A 23,894-nucleotide genomic window follows, 5' to 3' on the forward strand; every position below is an offset into this window, starting at 1 on the left:
TTCTACGGATTTCAATATGTTGGTAGTCAGTCGTCAGATATCGTGCTTTGTTATAGGGATATAAGGAAAAGACCAAGATGTATTATGCATGTTACTTTTACTTAGCATTAGATTAAATTTATGAAGAAGAGTCTAGTACATTACAAATTGATGACGAGGATTGTTCTGAATAAATCCAGGTATGTTAATTGCCGTAAATAATAGTGACATGATGGGTGAAAAAGAGTTCCGTGGTAGGCAGACTACCTGACTGGAAGATGTTAAAAATTTCTGTTGGAGAATTACTTCTTAGCAAGTGAAATAACGAGCGACATGTAGATAAAAGCGCAATTCCTGAATATGCTAGATGAATCGGCATATATACTGATGCCTATCCTTACAATTCAAGACTTACCTGAAACAAAACCATACGGTGAGTTAACAGCTGTGTTTAATGTCAAATGTTTTCCTACTGTCTGTTCATTGGTTGGCAAGGGTTAGACCACTAACGGCAAATTGTAAGTTTGATGAAAGTACTTTCGATATGTTGATAAAAGATACATTTGTTATGGGATTAGTTACAGGTCTTATGCGTAATAGATTTTCTCAGGAGAATGTCTAGGCAGCTACTCTCGAAAATTGAGTAACCCTGGCTAATTCTAGAGAATTATTGAATGGTCTCTATGTTCTCGTTGGATCTAAAAGCGAACATGTTAACTATATGAAGCCTAAGAGCACCAATCAGCTTAACAATGTCCCTAATAAGTTTCATTGTTGTGTTTGCGGGAGGGGGGGGGGAGTAGTCATGAAACCAGTTTCTGTAGATACAAAAATTATAATTGCAAGAAATTCCCGAGACAGTTACTAATAAAGAAAATATTCATATCAATAAGAGACATGTCCGACTCGTTGGCTGAACGGTCAGCGTACTGGCCTTCGGTTCAGAGGGTCCCGGGTTCAATTCCCGGCCGGGTCGGGGATTTTAACCTTAATTGGTTAATTCCAATGGCACGGGGGCTGGGTGTATGTGTTGTCTTCATCATCATTTCATCCTCATTACCACGCGCAGGTCGCCTACGGGAGTCAAATAGAAAGACCTGCACCTGGCGAGCCGAACCCGTCCTGGGATATCCCGGCACTAAAAGCCATACAACATTTCAATAAGAGACATCAAAGTTAAGAAATAATAAGGAAAAGATCAAGATAAACTATGCATGTTACTTGTACTTATCATTAGATTAAATAAAGTATTAAATATTCAATTTATGAAGAAGTGTCCTGTATATTAAGGTATGTATACTCGCCTACGTAAAAGATTACAATCGTCATTCATTATTACCACACATAGGGCCTACCACTTGCAAATTCGGACATGTTCTGAAGATTATTTTGCGACGCTGAATTTCTACCGCAATGGGGAGTTTCCCTCTCAATTTTAACACAATGACTCCAGGTTACATGTATTAAAGACATTTATAGCAGTAAAAAAAATGTTCTATTCAGAAATGCTATTAGGTACGATACGAAAAAAACTAGGAGGCTCCGTGGCTCAGACGGCAGCGCGTCGGCCTCTCACCGCTGGATACCGTGGTTCAAATCTCGGTCACTCCATGTGAGATTTGTGCTGGACAAAGCGGAGGCGGGACAGGTTTTTCTCCGGGTAGTCCGGTTTTCCCTGTCATCTTTTATTCCAGCAACACTCTCCATTATCATTTCATAGCATCTATCAGTCATTACTAAATCACTTTGGGAGTGGCGACCCCATCGTACTAATAGCCTATATCTGCTTCATTCATTCCATTCCTGACCCGGTCAATGACTGGAAAACAGGTTGTAGGTTTTCATTTTTTCACTAACAGAACTAAAATATTCCAGCCACTGGAAACAGCCCTCCGTCGAGATGTTGGGTGGTATCTCTGTCACTCGTTCGTGGTGGGTTGCTCGTTATTTAAAATCAGGTGATATGAAATTACTCTTTCCTGCTCCCAAGTTCAATATCTGCAGATACCCCTTCTTTTTATTATAAATTGTAAGTTGAGAAGTCAGTGTCTTTCTCACTTCACTACGTATCTCAATTTGAATCCTATCTACTCGCCCTCCAGAACAATGTTACGTCCTCAGTGTGATTCAGTTACCAATTACTACACGTGTCTTGTCAGATTGTGTTCCATAGCCTGCATCAGTTTCGTTGCTCCTTGTGTAACACTGATCGGCTATGCTGACGTCTAACAACTGTTCTAGCAGTATCCAGTAAAGACAGTTTAAAATACATTGCATTTAATCCCACTGGACTAGTTTCGATGTGAATAAGGCAGGTAATCTCACAGAAGAGACTTATTACATATTTTTTTTTACTATTTGTTTTACGTCGTACCGACACAGGTAGGTCTAATGGCGACGATGGGACAGTAAAGGCCTAGGAATGGGAAGGAAGCTGCCGTGGCCTTAATAGAGGTACAGCCCCAGAATTTGCCTGGTGTGAAAATGGGAAACCACGGAAAACCATCTTCAGGGCTGCCGACAGTGGGGTTCGAACCCACTATCTCCCGGATGCAAGCTCACAGCTGCGCGCTTCTAACCGCACGGCCAACTCGCCCGGTACTTAAATTTTAACAAGGTAGGCCTATATCTACACGTATACAGTAAAACGTGCGCAAAGCCGAACTTGAACAAAGCGGAAACTGAAGCGGCAGCGGAGCCTGCATGCGGTAGGGGCGTGCGTGACAGAGTGTCATCAGTAGATACATCGTCGCGTAAGCTATTTCTAACAAACAAACAATACATTAGGGACAATTTCCCCATCATTTATCGCATTCAAAACCTATTCGCAAAATCGCATTTGTAATGCAGGATCACTCGGATTATGTTCTTTCACTGCAGTAATTTTATACGGCCTTAACTTCAAGAACTTTGTAGCCGTTCGAACAGAACAATAGGAAATTTCCATTTCCTGAGCAAGTTGTCGAAGTGATTTTGTAGGAGACCTTTCCAGAGCCTTACCAATATTACCTACAGTTTCTTGTGTCAGTACTTGACGTGTTTTATTGCGATTGTTATCGTGAAGACTTCCCGTCTTACGTAGTTTATATACTAATCTATGAATCGAAGTCCGACCTGGAACTTGAACATCAGGAAACTTCTCTTGAAATAATCTCCTTACGCCCCTCGCACTTTCTGAACGGACGTATGAATCGTAAATGAATAATCTTTTGGGGAAAAGAATACCGATACCCGACTTGAGTCACCTGAGCCATTTCACTCAGTTCACATACTTTACTACTGTAACCAAAGAAGCACTTCCCAAGTTTCTCTTAAGTTCAACAAAGACAGAAACTAGCGCGATAGCGCGGCCCTCTGAACATCCGGCACCATATTTCGCCATCGACCGACTCATTCCGTCTGGAATTCCCGTGCACAGGATGGAATAGTTCCGCTTTATTCTGCTCATCCGCGTACAATGCGGAAAATATTAGGAACTGATGTAGTACTTCGTACAATATTTGTGCATTTCTGGTGATCATTGTCATTTTTTGGACAAATTGAGGCACGTGTTTGGAGAGTGTGATCAATCAATCAGTCAATACCGATCTGCATTTAGGGCAGTCACCCAGGTGGCAGATTCCCTATGTGTGGTTTTCCTAAATGATTTCAAATAAATTGGAAATTTATTGAACATCTCCCTTGGTAAGTTATTCCAATCCCTAACTCCCCTTCTATAAATGAATATTTGCCCCAGTTTGTCCTTTTGAATTCCAACTTTATGTTCATATTGTGATCTTTCTTACTTTTATAAACGCCACTCAAACTTATTCGTCTACTAATGTCATTCCACGCCATCTCTCCGCTGACAGCTCGGAACATACCACACAGTCGAGCAGCTCTTCTTCTTTCTCTCAATTCTTCCCAGCCCAAACTTTGCAACATTTTCGTAACGCTACTCTTTTGTCGGATAATACGTGATAATACGGATAATACTGATGGTGGAATGAATGAAGTGCTTGAAAACACATCTGCAATATCGTACTTTGTTAAGCCAGAAACGTTCCCTGCGAAGCAAAGAACTTAATTCGAAGTGAAGAGCATATTAACGACACGCCACATTTTTCGAATCAGCTACTAATCTATGAATCGAAGTCCGACTTGGAACTTGAACATCAGGAAACTTCTCTTGAAATAATCTCCTTACGGCCCTAGCACTTCCTGAACGGACGTATGAATCGTAATTGAATAATCTACCAGTGAGAAATACCGAGGGAAAGGAGGAGACGGGAGAAGAAAGAGACGAGCAAGAAAATCAGGATCAAAACAACATTTGAAACCACGAACAGGACCACAGTGGTTTTGTAACATAATGCAATTTTCTATTACATCTAACTATTCCACTCTTCCTGAACTAACGTACTCAGCTCAGGACTGCATTCAGAAAGACAAGATAGAACGAAGAGGAGACACATTTCTTTGTTTTGTATCGGGAAGAAAGCTTAGTGCTGTGAAGTACTCGCAGGTATGTAGACGACTCATTGCACCCTAATTATTTTTGACGTTTTCTCTCATGCAGTTTGTGGCAAACAACATTATATCTAATATGTTCGATATTACGATATCGCAAGGTAATTCAAATCCTCAGAAAAATCCTACAAAAATAAATAAAATGCGACGATGCAACATCTCCACGCGGCGGCCTCATGGTTGGAGCACTCGATTCAACGCATTCAGTATCGGTACATCCGCGAGTAAATACGTGGACTGATTTCAAAGATTCCCGTCTTATTTTTCTCATAAAGGAGGAGTATAACAAATATGACATAATAATGATTTCAAGAACGGTTTGTGAATAAGTGAATGTGAACATGTAGGTTTTACAACACGAAGGGGCTTAGAACGGTTAGCTGAACACCCAGTCGCCTTCTCCCCAGGAACGTACCTGGTACTTATTTTGTTCTAGACTGAGTGAACCTCAGGGTTATGTGTAGTATTTGTTTCTAACCTTTCGACTTCACGATGAGAAATCTCACCATGTCATTCCAGGTCTTTCAGCACATGCGCTAGGTTGATTCCATTGTATATTATATCGATTTACTGTAATATAAAACGTTGTAATCGGACTAACTGGTCGCATTTTAAATACTGTATCATGAATCCGATTACCATTATATTTTCCATTTTAAAAATTTACAAATGTGTATCATATTTATAGACGTGGAAATGATCATGGATCGCTTAATGAGAATTTGGGACACACTCCCTGTATCCCATTCGTTCTGCATTCCAGAAATAGAAGTAATAATCTATTCGAAATACCTTTCTAGTTATCCAATCATACAGGCGTAAATTGTAACTGACTGGGGAACATTTTTGATTATACCGCCGTCTCTTTAGCTTTAGCCTACACGATCCAATACCGGTATAGCTAATTTTCGAGCTCGATGATGCTCAAATGTGATAGAATCATATTCGTAGATATATTGGCCAGTTAAAGGTCTTTATATTCATTCCACAATTACAAAATTCCGATAACTCCTTAAAACATCACAGTTGCTCCATCACCATCTGCTTCTTTTCCCCATGACTATGATATATATGCAAATAAGCTCATTATGACTACGAACATACTTAGAAACGTGCATTTGTCTTCCTTTATGCCCATATTTCTTTCTTTCGTTTCCTGTGAGCTTCCTTTTTGTCTTCAGACCATGTTGTCCCAGTCTTCTTCTTTAGTCTTTCCACTTGGTCAACTTACTAATTGTGAATTTTGGATATGAAGGTTACCCTGTTTTGGATATATGCTGGTGTAATTCCTGCCTGTTTCAAATCGGTTTTGATTTCGTCAATCCATTACATTGTGTCTGTTTTCGTAGAATTCAACTATTTGCTTTGAGTAGCCTACCCCCGCCTGCCTGTGAGTCGGTATTGCCCATTGGCGAGTTTTGGGCCTAGAATTTTCCTTATGATTTTGCGTTCCTTTTATTTTCTTCTCGTTCGTCTTCATTTCCTTATTATTATTATTATTATTATTATTATTATTATTATTATTATTATTATTATTATTATTATTATTATTATTATTATTATTATTATTATTATTATTATTATGGCAGCCTCATGTAGAGGGTCACATGTCTATTTATTATTGAGATATTCGGGTTAGGGAGTTTAATTCTGGGTTGGAGGTTTGAGTGGGGTAGTAACTTTCAACTATTGCCTTGGACAAGCAACATTGCAAGCTATTGCAAGAATTAGAGTGCTAGTATGTGTGTTAGTGATTTAAATCGCATGAGTGGTGAACTCAGCCCTGGGTCTTGTAACGGTAGAAGTGGGATAAAATCACAAACTCGGGCATCCCAAAAGGTGAAATTTATAGGTATTATTAACAATGAGTTACAATATTTACAATGAGATAATTTTACCACATGCGTTTGAATTATAATATCCCTGAATAAAATTATCTGGTGTCTTCACTGTGTGTTTCACTTACAGATCCCTGTTCCAAATGTGTATTTCTTTTTATTTATATATTTGGGACATGGAGTACCGACATCAAGGAGAGAAAAGCATAGAAGTAAAGTGCAGAAAGGTTAGAAGAGTAGAAAAGTTTAAATATTTGGGCGAACTGATCCAACCCAATGGACTAGACAAGGAGGCAAACAAGGAAAGAGCTAGAAAATTAGAACTGGCCTCCGGACTGGCACAGAACAGGTACAATAAACGGACAATATCCTACAAAGCCAAAATTAAACACTACAACGCTGTTGTAAAACCAGAGGGGCTGTACGGTTCAGAATGACTTATATTAAATAAAAAAGGGTAACTTAAAGAAATTGAGAAGAAGGAAAGAAAAATTCTGAGGAAAATTCTTGGACCACAGAAAACGACGGATGGGACATGGAGGAAAAGGAGAAATGAGGATATCTATAAGTATTCCGAAAAGATCACGGACACAATGCGAAAAAGAAGACTGAAATTTTACGGACATCTCGTCAGAATGAATGACAACCGCCTGACTAAAAGAATATTTAAATATATAATTGGATTGAGGAGGACAACGAAGGACGCAGAAGAAGTTAAAATAACATCAGAATTGATCCTCAACAGAAAGAAGTTCAGAACTCGAGTAGATGACCACAAATTCCATGAAGAGCAGCGGAAAGAACAGGCCCAAATTTGTAATATCTGAGGAGCAGAGAAAAATAAGGAGTGAACGAATGAAGAAGTTCTGGGAAGAGAAAGGAAGAAGACTGGCCAGAAAGCATTTTCACGCGGTCCACAGTTGGCCAAATTCGGAAGCAAGAAGAAGATATATTTGGGAAACCAAAACAGGGAGAAGACGAATTACAGAGTTCCGCAATAAAAAAAATATTTTCAGTGGAGTAGCACAATGCAAACATAAAAAGTAAGTGAAAGTACAATGAGGAAAAAACATCTAATGATAAAAATAGCGGTAGAAAATTAAAAACTAACAAAATAAGTATAGATACACAACAGTTAACAATAAAACAAAGGCAAAAGAAAAGAAGGAGGAAAATTAAAGACTGAAAATATAACGAAGAGAAGAACGGTATGGTACAATAAAAATGTCACATTATGTACAATAGAGGGGACAGCAACGAAAGGAGAAAAAAGGAATATGAAGAAAATGAGCTTCCGGTAGATTAAGTTAAGGAAGAATAGATAAAAGGAGGCATATGAAGAAGAACCGTCTACGTTCCTGTCAGAAGATAAATATTTGAGGAAGGTTGGAATGGGAATAATAAATTAAGTTCTTTGAACAAGAGAGAGGCTGGAGTACGTAATATGAAGGGGTGGATTTATCCTGGTTTTGCGAGTTGGAACAAGTAGGGATGCAGGTTCAGGAGAACGAAATAAACCGTTAACAGCGCTATATAGGAATCGTAACGTCGGCTACTTTCCTGCGAGTAGATAACGGGCGAAGGTATAACTTATCCTGTATTTTATTGCTGTCCTGATTATTCACTGAACAATGTTTATATCCTTGTACAGTTTTCAAAATGAAATTTGGCTTGCATGTACAGCATAGATGCCTGCCGTCGTCTGAAGGCTGTAATAAGTAATTTGTAATGGACAACTTTAATGAACATCTAACCAAGGACACATTAGGTTTAACAACCTTGCTACTCTTGTCTCGAATTACAGGAAACGAGTTCTCAGTGAGTGAGACGCTTTGTTAACAAATAACTAGAAACGAAAGTCGTTCTATCTCCTGTGGGTGGGAGACGCAGAAGAAGAATACACCCACGGTATCCCCTGGCTATCGTAAGAGGTGACTAAAAAGGACCCCATGGGATCACAAATTGGGGGCGTGTGTTGGCAACCACGGGGCCCTTTGCTGAGTCCTAGCATTGCTTCCACTTAGGCCTACTTGTGAAGGGCTCCTCACTTTCATCTATCCTGCCTGACCTCACTTGGTCAAATCTTGTTCTTTTCCTACCCGGATCGTATTAGAGCATTCGAGGCCTAGGGAGTCTTTCATTTTCACACCCTTCATGCCCCTTGCCTTTCTTCGTCCGTACTTCGTTTCTCGAAGGGACGGATCCCTTCTTCTCTCTCTCTCTCCCTCTCTCTCTAAACCCCTGTAGGTGAGGGACGCGGACGAAGAATAGACCCACAGCATCCCCTGCCTGTCGTAAGAGGCGACTAAAAAGGGAGACCAATATATGATTGAATTAGAAGGATGAAACTACTTGTGATTAGTACCATCACGCGGGGAATATCAGGGGCCGCTTTTATTTGCGAGTAGTACCACTATGTTAGGTACACAACAGGTTTGTGATTAGTAGCAGCAGGGAGTGGCTTCACTGTGGGTTTAGAGTACCTGTGATTAGTGCAACTATATGAGCGACACCGTGGGTCTGCGTTCCTTGTGATTAGTACAATTATACCGGGTGGTACAGCTGCCCCTATTCACGCAGTTTTATGCAACCCGCAGATTATAGTCGAAACTAAAAATATTGACCTTGACTACTCACTAGAATGTCTGCTCTTACAACGCTTTCCATAATTCGTTTATTCGTGTCAAGCAAATCAGCATTAATGATAAAATACCGATTGATGGTAAAGAATCGTGCAAATTATGTGTCGCAGAAACGTCCTGTACAGAGAATATTATTGGTGAATGACTAGAAGTAGCAGCAACGCAACAGCGCTAAACAGCAACTCGTGATAGCCGAGCTTGCTAAAAGTTAGAGGAGAGTACCGGTGTTCGTTAGTAGGCGGTTCGATTCCTGTGTACGACGAATATTTTTATTGCGTTGTTGATGTTCGTGAGAGTCGTGCTGTTGACGACAAATCTAAATCATGATCAGTTCTCATATTGCAGGTACTCAGCTATGTTTGTTTTTTAAGGAGCTCTTAAAAGACCTATTTGCAATAAAGTGAGATTGTACCGAACAGCGGTGCGATGGGCTTATGCATGGCCATTAGATTAGTGAAGCAAATGTTCAAAATGACCACCTGCTTCGTTAATGCACATCTGAGCACGGTGGAGGAAAGACATTCTTGCTTGCTGCAACATATGTGGTGGAATCTGCCTGCAGGCTTCCGTGATGAGCCTCCGTAAATGATTCGGGCTCGCAGGCTCCTGCTCATAGACTCTTTCCTTTAAATAACCCCAGAGGAAAAAGTCGAGTGGAGTAAGGTCAGGTGATGTAGCCGGCCATGTGACCGGACCCCCTCGTCCAATCCATCGTCCAGGATATGTCCTATGCAAGTGGTTCCGTACTGCCAACGACCAGTGTGGGGGAGCTCCATCCTGCTGGAACCACATCCGTAACCGTGTCATAAGGGGCACATCCTCCAATAAGAGTGGGAGGTACTCACGAAGAAACTCGAGATAGCGTCGTCCCGTGAGGTTTCCTTCGAAGAAATATGGTCCAATTATCTTGTCACCTAGTATCCCGCACCACACGTTGACGCCCCATTGTACCCGAAATCGAGCTCCCCTGATCCAGTGAGGATTTTCAACGCTCCAGTAATGGAAGTTGTGACGATTAACAGTTCCGTTGTTGTGAAATCTGGATTCATCACTAAAGAGAATGTCCATTAAGAAATTCGCATCAGCTTCAACTCTGTGTAATATGCATTGCGAAATTTCTATCCGTTTTGGAAAGTCATCTCCGTGAAGTTCCTGGTGCAGCTGTTGATGGAAAGGGTGGAATTTATGGCGGTGCAATATTCGCAGTACAGATACATGACTGATGTTCAGTTCATTTCCTATGGCCCGTGAGCTTGTGTGCGGGTTGTATGCAATTGCATTTTGAACAGCTTCGTCGTTATTTCCAGACGTCACTGGAGCATCCCGAACGGGGGGTAATGTATGAAATGACCCCGTTGCACGCAACCGTCTTTCAACACGTCGAAATGTATCTGCAGTTGGCAGCCTTCGTCCAGGAAATCGTTCTTGATACAAGCGTCTGGCTTCCCGTGCATTTTGCCTTGCTTCTCCATAAAGTAGTACCATATTCACATAATCATCCCGTGAATACATAATGTTTGCTTTCGTGCTAACCGTACAGTACGTGCTCACACGTTGCTGCTAGGATTACGATATGCTGTTTCATGTGCCCTACGTATGAAGTGTAGACCGCTGTTAGTTGGTCTTCGAGTCGAACGTGCGCAGTTGCTTGGTTGAATGGGTGGGTCAGAATGTTGACAACACGTGCACTGCGCTTCATTCCATGTAGTCGTTTGCCATATGGAAGTCGCATGTTATTATTCCTTTCGTATGTATGCTTTCTTTGTAAAGGTGGCAAATTACTTTTGAGACTTAAGAACGTTAAATATTTATTACGAATGGCCTTACAAGTATAATATAAAAATAAAATAGAAAAGCTCGTAACTAGATTCGAACTCTACATACATATCGTATGCTCGCTGCGATTGGTGCCATGTAGCCACTGCAGGCGACAAAGAATTGGTCTCGTAGCTCTGTACTAATGGAATTACCTAGGCTATCGCTTCGATACTGATCGTTGATGCTAAAAGTTCTGAACTCGAATGTACAAACACCACAGTGAACTAAAGAATCGCGTCTCTCTTACGCCCAGATAGTTGCAACCATTTTCTACGCGTTACTTGGTTGAATGAGTCCAGCGTTATGTTTCAGGTGGTATTCACAATCGGTGCGTATGTGGCGATATTTATGATCATCATCATCATCATCATCATCTGTTTACCCTCCAGGTTCGGTTTTTCCCTCAGACTTAGCGAGGGATCCCACCTCTACCGCCTAAGGGCAGTGTCCTGGAGCTTCAGACTCTTGGTCGGGGGATACAACTGGGGAGTATGACCAGTACCTCGCCCAGGCGGCCTCACCTGCTATGCTGAACAGGGGCCTTGTGGAGGGATGGGAAGATTGGAAGGGATAGGCAAGGAAGAGGGAAGGAAGCGGCCGTGGCCTTAAGTTAGGGACCATCCCGGCATTCGCCTGGAGGAGAAGTGGGAAACCACGGAAAACCACTTCCAGGATGGCTGAGGTGGGAATCGAACCCACCTCTACTCAGTTGACCTCCCGAGGCTGAGTGGACCCCGTTCCAGCCCTCGTACCACTTTTCAAATTTCGTGGCAGAGCCGGGAATCGAACCCGGACCTCCGGGGGTGGCAGCTAATCACGCTAACCACTACACCATAGAGGCGGACGATATTTATGATACCTGTTTATTATAACTTCCGTAGAAGAATATCGGAGACTTCAGAAAAGTCTTCGTAAACGATGCCTAGGCGAATACGAAATGACATTAAAAAATGCATGACTCAAGAATGGTTGGAACCCTTCCTGCTTCAAGTAACCTATCGAGGTACGTCTTCCATACGTAATTCCGCGCAGCTATTTGCAACGTACAAGCGCCATCCTTGTAACTCTGTATTCACGAGGAGAGCGGAAGTTCCCGCTTCGACAAGTTACTGATGAGTTACAGCCTTATGGTCCCGTTTAATGCCTTTTTTGATCGCTCTAACGGTAGTAATTACATGGAGTAAGCTATCACATGTCCGCCTCTGTGGTGTATTGGTTAGCGTGATTAGCTGCCACCCCCAGAGGTCCGGGTTCGATTCCCGGCTCTGCCACGAAATTTGAAAAGTGGTACGAGGGCTGGAACGGGGTCCACTCAGCCTCGTGAGGTCAACTGAGTAGAGGTGGGTTCGATTCCCACCTCAGCCATCCTGGAAGTGGTTTTCCATGGTTTCCCACTTCTCCTCCAGGCAAATGCCGGGATGGTACCTCACTTAAGGCCACGGCCGCTTCCTTCCCTCATCCTTGCCTATCCCTTCCAATCTTCCCATCCCTCCACAAGGCCCCTGTTCAGCTTAGCAGGTGAGGCCGCCTGGGCGAGGTACTGGTCATTCTCCCCAGTTGTATCCCCCGACCAAGAGTCTGAAGCTCCAGGACACTGCCCTTGAGGCGGTAGAGGTGGGATCCCTCGCCGAGTCCGAGGGAAAAACCGAACCTGGAGGGTAAACAGATGATGATGATGATGAAGCTATCACATCTGCTGTACAGCATTTGCGTGCCACAGATTATAAACTACAGTGCAAAACACGTTTCTATCAATTTCGATGTGATGAGACTGTACAAAATGGTGGTGCATTGACATGTCTTTAATTGGTCTTACCCTATCACGTTTTCTATGATACCACGACCGCCCTTTCTATCAAAAGAAAATGGCCTCTTGGACCAATCAGGTGTGCAATTCTCTACCGAAGGCTATAGGCGTGTTTATGGTTTGTACAGTATAGTAACATTTCGTAAAAATTAGTAGAGTATTGGTCACCTCTCTACATAAAATGGTACAGTGTTTTTGTACCATTTTTCCATCGTGCGGAGAAGTCTACATCGGGTTAACTGCACATAACATTGCTGTAAGGTGTTGCGCAAGATGGGACTAAGAGGCATTTACGTCCTAGCTGGTTGCATATATTCGGGAAAATATAGGGGCAGCTGTACCACCTGGTATGAGCGACACCGTGGGTCTGTGTTGCTTGTAATTAGTACAACTATATGAGCGACACCGTGGGTCTGCGTTGCTTGTGATTAGTACAACTATATGAGCGACACCGTGGGTCTGTGTTACTTGTAATTAGTACAACTATATGAGCGACACCGTGGGTGTGCGTTGATTGTGATTAGTACAACTATATGAGCGACACCGTGGGTGTGCGTTGCTTGTGATTAGTACAACTATATGAGCGACACCGTGGGTCTGTGTTGCTTGTAATTAGTACAACTATATGAGCGACACCGTGGGTGTGTGTTGCTTGTGATTAGTACAACTATATGAGCGACACCGTGGGTGTGCGTTGCTTGTGATTAGTACAACTATATGAGCGACACCGTGGGTGTGCGTTGCTTGTGATTAGTACAACTATATGAGCGACACCGTGGGTGTGCGTTGCTTGTGATTAGTACAACTATATGAGCGACACCGTGGGTGTGCGTTGCTTGTGATTAGTACAACTATATGAGCGACACCGTGGGTGTGCGTTGCTTGTGATTAGTACAACTATATGAGCGACACCGTGGGTCTGTGTTACTTGTAATTAGTACAACTATATGAGCGACACCGTGGGTGTGCGTTGCTTGTGATTAGTACAACTATATGAGCGACACCGTGGGTGTGCGTTGCTTGTGATTAGTACAACTATATGAGCGACACCGTGGGTGTGTGTTGCTTGTGATTAGTACAACTATATGAGCGACACCGTGGGTGTGCGTTGCTTGTGATTAGTACAACTATATGAGCGACACCGTGGGTGTGCGTTGCTTGTGATTAGTACAACTATATGAGCGACACCGTGGGTCTGTGTTACTTGTAATTAGTACAACTATATGAGCGACACCGTGGGTCTGCGTTGCTTGTGATTAGTACAACTATATGAGCGACACCGTGGGTGTGCGTTGCTTGTGATTAGTACAACTATATGAGCGACACCGTGGGTGTGCGTTGCTTGTGATTAGTACAACTATATGAGCGACACCGTGGGTGTGCGTTGCTTGTGATTAGTACAACTATATGAGCGACACCGTGGGTGTGCGTTGCTTGTGATTAGTACAACTATATGAGCGACACCGTGGGTGTGCGTTGCTTGTGATTAGTACAACTATATGAGCGACACCGTGGGTGTGCGTTGCTTGTGATTAGTACAACTATATGAGCGACACCGTGGGTGTGCGTTGCTTGTGATTAGTACAACTATATGAGCGACACCGTGGGTCTGTGTTACTTGTAATTAGTACAACTATATGAGCGACACCGTGGGTCTGCGTTGCTTGTGATTAGTACATCTATATGAGCGACACCGTGGGTGTGTGTTGCTTGTGATTAGTACAACTATATGAGCGACACCGTGGGTGTGCGTTGCTTGTGATTAGTACAACTATATGAGCGACACCGTGGGTGTGCGTTGCTTGTGATTAGTACATCTATATGAGCGACACCGTGGGTCTGTGTTGCTTGTAATTAGTACAACTATATGAGCGACACTGTGGGTCTGTGTTGCTTGTGATTAGTACAACTATATGAGCGACACCGTGGGTCTGCGTTGCTTGTGATTAGTACAACTATATGAGCGACACCGTGGGTCTGTGTTGCTTGTAATTAGTACAACTATATGAGCGACACCGTGGGTCTGCGTTGCTTGTAATTAGTACAACTATATGAGCGACACCGTGGGTCTGCGTTGCTTGTGATTAGTACATCTATATGAGCGACACCGTGGCTCTGTGTTGCTTGTAATTAGTACAACTATATGAGCGACACCGTGAGTCTGTGTTGCCTATGATTAGTACGCAATATGTGAGGAACATCACGGGAATACCGTGATTAGTACACCTAGGTTAGAAACACTATTGGTTTCCGTTACCTGTGCGGCGTACGATACTTGTGAGTAGTACCGCAACATGACAAACATCATGGTTCTACTTTACTAGCGTTAAGTAACATTATGAGGGGCCGTTGACCTGGATTTTGGACCTCTTTAGACATCAAGCATCATCGTTTCAAGAATGTGCTTTAGAAGCAGTCCCTTGGTCATTAATAATATTGTTTTCAGATAGTGTCTAGGAAAGTGGGGCATTGCGGTTCGGATCCACTGATTGTCTTAAATTCATATTCATACATGCATTATTCATCATTACGTATTGAATTCTGGTCAGTGGATGATTTTGTACTTTTAAATTGTCATTACATGTTGTTCCATTAGGTGCCGATGACCTAGATGTTGGGCCCCTTTAAACAACAAGCATCACCATCGAAACTCGTTCCTCAAGTATGCGCCTCTATATCTGTTCATTGGAATAGTTGAAGTAATCACGTCGCCTCTTTGACAGTGCAAAGAGGAAGATCGTGAAAGTATTTGAGTCTCGAGCAGATGGGCTTAGTTCAGCAAGACGCCTCGAGTAGATAGTCAAATCAGAGGGAGAGCGAACTGGTAGGTACTAAATGTAATTCCGCCCGACCGTCTCATTACTTTCCTTGGCTTCTCGAGGGATTGAGAGAGATTTTTATCCCCACAAGTTGCTGGAACGACGAGTTCATCTTCTACCTTATGGAATTATCTCTAATCTAGGATAGGAGAGAATTTCTTTTCATTTAGCGTGTGGATTAGTTACTTGTCTCTACTTACGAATTAATGACATGTACAAATATATGTTCATTTAGTTGCAAAGAATTTAAATCCTGTGAAACACCAGTAATGCGTGCTTGTTCAATACTTTTCCACATAATACGCGTTATTTCTCAGGTCTCTGCACATCCATGAAGACTCTTTAAATGTAACCTGTATATTGCGCTCGAATCCCATCTATTACACCGTACTAATTTGTGGAATACCTTCAATTCATTTTTTGCAATGCTAGTTCTCACTGGGGCCATTTATCTGTAGTGAACTCCATTCCTTTCTAGCTGATTTGCCAAATATTATCTCCGTTATCTATGCTTTAATACGGTATCCTATATAATGCCCTTACCACTCTCCTATTACCCTTACTCTCTCACGTTTACATTCCTAACTTCTGGAACAGTTTGCTTCTTAGTTTCATGTTGTCCTCGTTATACAAAGGTCTCAGTGAGGAAACGTTCGGCTTCATTGCTAAATGGTTAGCGTCCTCGCCTTTGGTTAAAGGGATCCCGTGTTCGATTCCCGGCAGGGTCGGGAATTTTAACCACCATTGTTTAATTTCGCTGGCACGGGGGCTGGGTGTACGTGACGTCTTCATCATCATTCATTCTCATCACGACGCGAAGGTCACCTATGGGTGTCAAATCAAAAGACCTGCAACAGGTGAGCCGAACTTGTCCTCGGACACTCCCGGCACTAAAAGCCATACGCCATTCCTTTTTTTTTTTCAGTGAGAAAACGAAAAACGAAAAGCACTTTGTGTCAGACAAATTAGAAATGTTAAGGAAGCATGACGGACCACCTGTGGATAGGGAACGCAGACGAAGAATATACCCACGGTATCTCTTGCCTGACGTAAGAGGCGACTAAAAGGGGCGACCAAGAGATGATGGAATTGGAACTATGAGATTACGTGTGATTAGTACAATTACATGAGGAACAAAATGGACCGACGTTACTTGCGGTTAGTACCATTATGTAAGGAACACCATGGGTAGGGTGTTACCTGTGATTAGTACCAGCGTGTGCATCCGACCGAGGAGGAGGAGCGGGTGGGCGGCGCACAGACTAACGTCCATCAGGCGAACAATGCAGTGCCCTCCGGTAAATTGTGTTGGTTCCCGTGTATTCAAAATGGGTCTGCGTTACCTGTGATTAGGACCCTATGCGAGGAACACCACGGAATTGCGCGTTGCCTGTGAATACCCGTACTATGTGATGAATACCATGGATCTTTTCTTTTTTTGCTAGTGGATTTACGTCGCACCGACACTGATAGGTCATATGGCGACGATGGGATAGGAAAGGCCTAGGAGTTGGAAGAAAGCGGCCGTGGCCTTAATTAAGGTACAGCCCCAGCATTTACCTGGTGCGAAAATGGAAAACCACGGAAATCCATCTTCAGAGCTGCCGACAGTGGGATTCGAACCCAAAACTCAAAACGTGCTTTCCAAATTGCGTTATATCTAACTCACCGTGACTGTTTTGCAATTTTTAAAGGCATCATTTAGCGCATCAGGGACGCAAATAATATTTCCTAGCTAATGGCATTGTTGTTTTCCTCCTCTTACAACGATAGTTGGCAAGAAAGTGCGGGTAGCGCAGCAGGCTGACAAAAATGACGCGCCGGTGAATATTTGTAATTATTGTGGAATTGAACTATGAAAAATTAATCATATTTCAGTATATTTATTACGGGAATAGTATGAGAATTTGACCTCGTATGATACTTACTATCTTCACTGATCGAGATAGCATTCAAACACAAATATCTTTTAACGTATTAAATATTATACGCTGGGCATTCGGAAGATGAAATTTTTCAATTTCAGATAAAATACAATAACAGATAGGGAGGCCATTCTGAACATTCTAGACAGCTTAGAAAATCGTGATTGTGATGATGACCTGTTTCCAGAAGCAGATGAAATAGTATTAGTGCTTACGGGAGCTGTTGATGGCTATGACAGTGATCAAGACGATGGGCCTAGTGATGATGATGATGATTGTGCTACATCTTAGGATGTAGGGAAGGGTGTACGTAGACAGGAAATAGAGGTCAGAGGTTAAAGAAAACTCTGTGTGGCTTAGAAGAGTGACTCGATGTATGCATTTCTGAAAATTCAGAGAGAGTATTTACTGCAGCTGATGAGAATCAAGTACCAATACAGAAGGCTCCTACAATTACAGAATCCATTGATGTATCTTCCGAATAGAATAAATCCAGGAATCCATAAAAGAAAGTAAGGAAAGTAAGAAATTGGGTAAACAAGGAGCTTAAGAAGTCAATCAAGTTTACAAAGAGAGATGTGCCAGAACCATCATGCGTTCAAGAGTGGAGTGTCAGCAAGTTCACTCCAGTGCTTTGTTCAGTTCCATATGATGAAGTGATTACTAAATGGTGATTGATAGCATCATGAAAACAAACAATACTATGTTTTCTGTGGTTACTGTTACTAATAAGTTTCTGTTGTATTACAAAAACAACAGTAGACTTCAAAATTCGCTTCAGATCATGCTAACACAGCATATGATAGGTGGAAAGTAGGGACTTTCCCCACGAGTATTCCTTGCCCCAGAGGGTTCTGGATTATTTAAATTCCATCTATAAGATCAGTATTCTGTTTTTAGTTTTAATTTATGTTGCAGTACATTATTTCTGTTCTTACTAAATCATAAATATGTTTGGTGTAATATGTTACCCCCTACTGCCCAGCGTATGATATATCATACGCCAAAAAAATGGTCCTTAATATTGAATTATTCAGAGTTTTTAAGTATTCTGGCTCAAGGATCAGTTATAGATGTAATGTTGAAAAAGGTACAAGAAAACTCGAAAAAAATATTTTCTGGGCATCAATGGGTTACGTAGGCCATGTGCTAGTACGTGTATATGTTTCAGCCCTTATTAGGCCATCTTCGGCTAGAATTCGAAAAATTATTGACCACATATTTGTTTCACGTTGAAAACAAATTGTACACATTAAAAGCCATTTATACACATGGAGACACGTAAACACAACGTTAGTTAAAATCTATGTAAACAACTTAATTTTGCTTGAAAATGTTCTTGGTTGATCTATTGTAAAATATCTTCATTCGAGAGATAACTCTTGTTATGAAAAACGTGCTTACGCCAATTACAAGTGAAGTGAGACTGGAAGAAATGTTATCTAAAGTTGTTGTTCTGCGGAGAGAAAAACATCAGGGTTTTAATGTGACGCACCTGTATAATGCCTTGGAAGTAATCCATATCCATAGTTGACCCTATCTTGCACAAAGCTCATAGTACTTTGAAACATCGCGGAGAAGAGAGAACGTGGATGAGCTCCTACACACTTGAGAGACTCCATAAAGTACTCAACACAGACATCCCTCACACAAATGGCCCATTTGATCGAGAAAGGGTGCAGTGACAGGTAAGACTTCCCGGGAAATTTTAATCTAAGAGTTGTCAAAATATTGAGCCAACTTAATTTGCTCACCGTTACGATAAATTAAGATTTAGCACAGCTGAATTAAATCAGCATTTCATCACAATGTGAGTTGTTAATTGAAAAAATCTCGTCCATCGAAGGAATTCGGAGTTGAAAAGAGGAAAGGAATATGCAAACAAACTGTACTATTTCTTTTTCTTATTCACTGCTCTTCTCTTTGCTATTTCTCACTCTCTGCACTTGTGTTCATGTGTAATCGCTTTTTTGTTTGTGATTTAAACGTGGTATGGCTGAAGGGTAACTGCTGATTTGTTTTGCATGTTTGTTTTGCAAATGTATGGAATGATTGGAAATATGAGATGATTTTCTTGTTGAATGGTGTATGTTGAATAGCTGGTAGAATATTTTAGCGCTGAAAACCTTCCTTTCTTTCTGTTGTTAGCAATGTATATGAATTATGTTCCCCACTAAGCTTCCTGAGCTCAGGGTCGCTGGTTCGACCCCAGCCTTGTGTCGCTAGATTTACTGACACGTAAAATAACTGCTGGGGGGAATATTCTGGTGGCACCTCGCTGCCTCCGAAAAACTTAAAAGTAGTTAGTGGGACGCAAAACCTCCTAACATTAACATTATTCCAACATAATTGGTCCGTTATTAGAAAGCTTTCATCAAACTAATTATTGGTTGCCAGCGTTTCTATATCATCAATATTATTATAATATCAGCGAATTTAAATTATCCAATATTGCCGATATAATAATAAAAGCAAAGTCATCTTTGGAGGAGAGGAAAATAAAGGCGTCCATTATCCGTAACCTCGCCACTAAGTGGTTTTGATTGGGTAGGGGTGGTAAAATATCACCCACGGTATCCACTGCCTGTCGTAAAAGGCGACTTAAGAGGCCCCAGGGGCTCTTAAATTGGAAACGTGTGTTGGCGTCCATGGGGTGCTTAGCGGAGTCCTGGCATTACTTCCATTTACTTGTGCCATATCCCTCATTTACTTCTATTCTTCCCGACCTTCTTTGGTCAATTCTTGTTTTTTTCCGACCAGGACGCTATTACTGTACGTTCCGTGGGTTAGGGAGTCTTTCATCTTCACGCACTTCCTGGCCATTATATTTCTTTCGTCGATACCTTCATTTTTCGAAGTGTCACATCCCTTCCACTTTTCTTTGTCCTCTCCGATTAGTGTTATATAGAGGATGGTTGCCTAGTTGCACTTCTTCTTAAAACAATAATCGCGAGGCTGAGTGGCTCAGACGGTTGAGGCGCTGGCCTTCTGACCCAAGTTGACAGGTTCGATCATGGGTCAGTCTGGTGATATTTGAAGGTGCACATTTCAGTAGATTTACTGGTATGTAAAAGAACTCCTGTGGGACTAAATTCAGGCACCTCAGCGTCTCCCAAAACCGTAAAAGTAGTTAGTGGGACGCAAAGCAAATAACATTATTAAAACAATAATCACCACCACCACAACCACCACCTTTCTCTCCAAGCGTTAAAATGGTACTCATTTGTGATGTAGGCTGAGTGATCCTCAGGGCCATATGCCTCTCCGGAAGCGAAGTGGAATTAATACCGATACCACGCAATCGAAATTAACTTTCAACTTATTGGGTCGTGTACCGTACATATAGTAAGTTTTGAAGATATGTTAAATACAGAACAAAACTGGCCAACCGGACATTAGTGGGATACGGACCCACAACCTTTCGATTTCACGTCAGTTGCTCTACCAATCGAGCTATGGTGACCTAGGTCATATGACCGAGTGAACCGAACGCGCCTTGACCGCCTTGGATAGGCAGCCCATTTAAATCCCCCACCCCATGGCGCAACAGCCCTGAAGGTTCTTGGCCTACCAAGTGACCGCTGCTCATCGCGAAGTCCTGCAGATTATGTTTTATCGTGTGGTCAGCGCGACGAATCCTCTAGGCTGTTATTCTTGGCTTTCTAGACCGGGACCGCCATCTCACAGTCAGATACTGTAGTACCTCAATTGTAATCACGTAGGCTGAGGGGACCTCGAACCATCCCTCAGATCTAAGTAAAAATCGAAACCGTGGCCTCCGCGTAAGAGGCAGGCACGCCACCCGTACACCGCGGGTACTGAGTACTAATATTCTGCCTGTCAAGTAATCAGCCCGGAATATGGATAGATATTAAAATATCACCACCGAAGGTTATGCAATTATAGGGAATCCGTAAAAGCCTATAAGAGCGGTAAACTAGGGTGTACTAGGCAAGAACGGAAATGGGGTAGTTTTCCGTTGCTATCTTCACCGAGTCTGGTAGTGCTTCTGGAGCATGACTGATGATTAAGTAGCACGTTTAACAGCACGCAGAAATAAAAAGTGAACCAAAGTCCGTTAACATTGGACGAGGCAATACTTCACAGAATATTGGAGGCAGAGAGGTAATAAGAAGCCTCCATGGCTCAGGCGGTAGCGCGCCGGCCTCTCACCGCTGGGTTCCGTGATTCAAATCCTGGTCACTCCGTGTGAGATTTATGCTGCATAAAGCGGAGGCGGGACAGGTTTTCTCTGGGTACTCCGGTTCTCCATGTCATCTTTCATTCCAGCGACACTCTCCACTATCATTTCATTTCATCTGTATGTCATTAATCATTTCCCCAGAGGAGTGCGACAGGCTTCTTCATCCGGAACAATTCCTATCCTCGCCGCTAGATAGGGCTTCATTCATTCCATCCCTGACCCGGTCAAATGACTGGAAACAGGCTGTGGATTATCAGAGGTAATAAATGACAATCATAATTGGCACGACATGGGGTTTTATTGACAACAAAATAAAGTATCGGTACACAAAATGACCGATAGATGGCGCTGGACAGCAACACGTCACGTACAAATTGCCACACATGCTTGACAAGAAAAGGGGTTTTATTTACACCAACAACAAGTGTATGAACAGGCCAAAAGATGGCGCTGAACACCAACACGTCATTGATACCACATGAAACCCGTATACGGTATAAAAGGAGCTGTCGTTAGAGAGGACGCCAGATAAAGCCTCGCCGGTCCTCCGACCTCAATCCATGTGATTATTCGTTGTGGGATTACCTGAAGTCGCAAGTCTACCGCGACAGTCCGATCCCATTAGGGATGTTAAAAGACAACATCCAACGGAAATTTGTCACCATACGTACTGATATGCTGTACAGCACGTTCACAACATTGTCCGTGGACTACGGGTATTGTTGATGAATGAGGACCGACATGTTGAGCTTATAAAAACATCGTCACTGCTAACCCTCGATTGTTATGCTAATTATTTTATGTGTACCGTATGAAGCACCATCTGTTGGTCATTTTGTTTACTTTATTTTGGTGTCAATAAAACTCTATGTCATGCCTGTCATGTGTGTCAATTATCACATCTCTAACTCCAATATTCTGTGAAGTATTGTCTCGTCAAATGTTAACGCACTTTTGTGTCATCCTGTACCAGCGACGCTCTGTATACCACACTTAACACCATCCAGCAGCAGCGGCCAGCCCAAATGTTGCTGGGAGCTTATAGCAAGTGTTCACAATAATTCTGCACCACCGAAGAAGCTCATTGACTTTCTGTTACTAACATAAGCCTTAAAGAAATACCAGTCGATGTATTTAGTTTCATCACAATTCCATGTTACCCAGGCGTCCAGCTCTTCCAGTTTGTTGATGATCAGATACCTCTGTCAGACTCGAATTCCGAGCTATCACAGCCACAAATGAGACAGAGACTTCGGTGGGATTAACATTCTTCACTGACCTGAGCCAAGAGATAACATCTGTTAAGTAATAGCCATAGGCGGTAACATAATATTCCCTCTGTATAATGCTTATACTACTATGGCCACTTCACTATCACCCAAAATTTAAGCATCATTTTGTTGAGTGTTACGATATCAGTGCATAGGTTCTCTCCGTGGATTTCAGTTTTTTCAATTTTAGAGCTGGTTCATCTTTAAGTGTTCCGTATTTGTGCGCGTTATGGAACTCAGATTAATCATCAATTAATGGCACTGTGATGTATCCACAAAGACGCACACAAAATGCTGCCAACTTCCGTACCCGGATTTATTCACAATGACTTACAAATTAAATACACATAACCTTAATCACTGCCGTCACAAACAAACATTTCACTCCGGAAACATCAACAAACCACCATTTTAACAACTGCCTATCACTAAGCACATGCCACATGGAAATTACAACCTTAAAATAATTTACCGCTGACTGTTTACAAACATGTCGGCCACGAGGTCACAATTACAACTCCTGTTAAACAATAACTCAAACTAAGCAATAACACGTCTCTACCATCAAGACCACCTCCTTATATAAGTGCCCGGCCAGGCTTCTAGAAGGATATGTTACAAAATACCTTCTCGTAAATTCTAGAGTGCTTAAAGCCCAGATATAATGAAAAGAACATTCTCCATAATTCTCGTCTGACATAGTTGCCATTCTGGATGTTACAGTGTGTTACACAATACTGTAGTGGATTACAAATCTAATATACAGGTAATAATAAATTATATACTATAAATTAAAAGTTCTTACATTAACTACACTTATATTTGTGTACGGCACATGTTTCATGACATGTGTTGTTTGAGTCATCAGCCCATAGACTGGTTTGATGCAGCCTTCTTTGCCAGCCTATCCTGTGCTAATCTTTTCATTTCTACGTAACTATTGCATCCTACATCTGCTCTAATCTGCCTGTCATATTCATACCTTGGTGTACCCCTACCGTTCATACCACCTACACTTCCTGCAAAAACCAACTGAACAAGTCCTGGGTGTCTTAAGATGTGTCCTATCATTCTATCCCTTC

This window comes from Anabrus simplex, chromosome 4 (assembly GCF_040414725.1).
Source record: "Anabrus simplex isolate iqAnaSimp1 chromosome 4, ASM4041472v1, whole genome shotgun sequence".
Classification (NCBI taxonomy): Eukaryota; Metazoa; Arthropoda; class Insecta; order Orthoptera; family Tettigoniidae; genus Anabrus; species Anabrus simplex.